The following is a 1,272-nucleotide window of genomic DNA, read 5'->3' as shown; positions in this document are numbered from 1 at the left end:
AAGGCTTTTTTTTATTTGAATAAAAAATGTTTCTATCTATGACAATAAGTAAATATTGTGCAATTTCTTAAGAATAATATGAAATAATTATTGTGTTTTACGATGGAATAAAATAATAGCATATGTTATATAAGAATTGTAATAATTATTGAATTATTATCTGTCATATTTTATAATTTGGATTGGACACCTGAATTAAAAAAAAAAATTTTAAAAAAAGAACAACATATTCATTGACTTTTTGAATTTATTGCGACTAGCAGCGCCATCTCGTATAGCTTAGTCTAAACAATATTTTTCATACAAATTATTTCTTTGCGTAATTCATATCTTTGTTGTATGTTACCATATAAATTAAAGCTTATTTTATTGTTGTTAGAAGAGAAGGAAATTCTGTAAAATGCCGACTGTCTAGAATGATATACTTTTTTTATTTCCCACTGCTCGGCTAAGACCACTTCTCCCTTTTAAAAGAGGTTTAAAGTTTAAAATTACAAAATTTTGAGTTTTAAATAATGTAATCATCATCAATATGCAAATATTTTCCTGACATTAGTAATTATGTATAAAAAATATTATAATTTATTATTATTCCTCTTATTCTTAAATTTTTCCTATGTAAATGTGTTTACTGCATCTATAGTTTATTTATCATTTACACAATCGATTATTTGTATGAGCCGTGTGGGCCCAATAGTGTGAATGCGTGAATCTCATCCGATGTTTTCGATTTCAATGCCACCACTGAATTCGTGTTTTAATCTGTGTTTTTGATTCATTTCGTTGACTGTAACATCTTTCTTGATAATAAAACCTAGTATAGTACGACACAACTTAGATGAAGCATCGGCAAAATTCGTAAAACCGATCACATCCGAATTTAGTACGCCATCCCAAATTATCAATATTTATTTCTTATGTGAATATGATCTTTACACAAACGTAATAACTTGTAATATCGTATGAACTAATAAATTCGTCAATTTGACACGTCATTTTTCATGCACTTGTTTTCTTGGGTTGAACTGACGCGGGAATCTATAGCGACGAATAGCGTCGAATGGCGCGATAGGGAGCTATTTCTATTGGTTGTGTAAATCGGTAGCAATCGTTCGAAATAAATTTCATTGCATTTTCCGATGCTACATCTAATTTGTGTCGTATTTATTTATATTTATTTATATACTCTTTATTGCACACCAATATAGACAAAAATAATAGGAACAATTTTACAAAAACAAAGAAAAGAAAAATGTACAATAGGCGGCCTTA

Source organism: Vanessa cardui, chromosome 1 (assembly GCF_905220365.1).
Source record: "Vanessa cardui chromosome 1, ilVanCard2.1, whole genome shotgun sequence".
Lineage (NCBI taxonomy): Eukaryota > Metazoa > Arthropoda > Insecta > Lepidoptera > Nymphalidae > Vanessa > Vanessa cardui.
The sequence above is the reverse complement of the archived record's forward strand: the minus strand, read 5'-3'. Positions refer to the sequence as shown.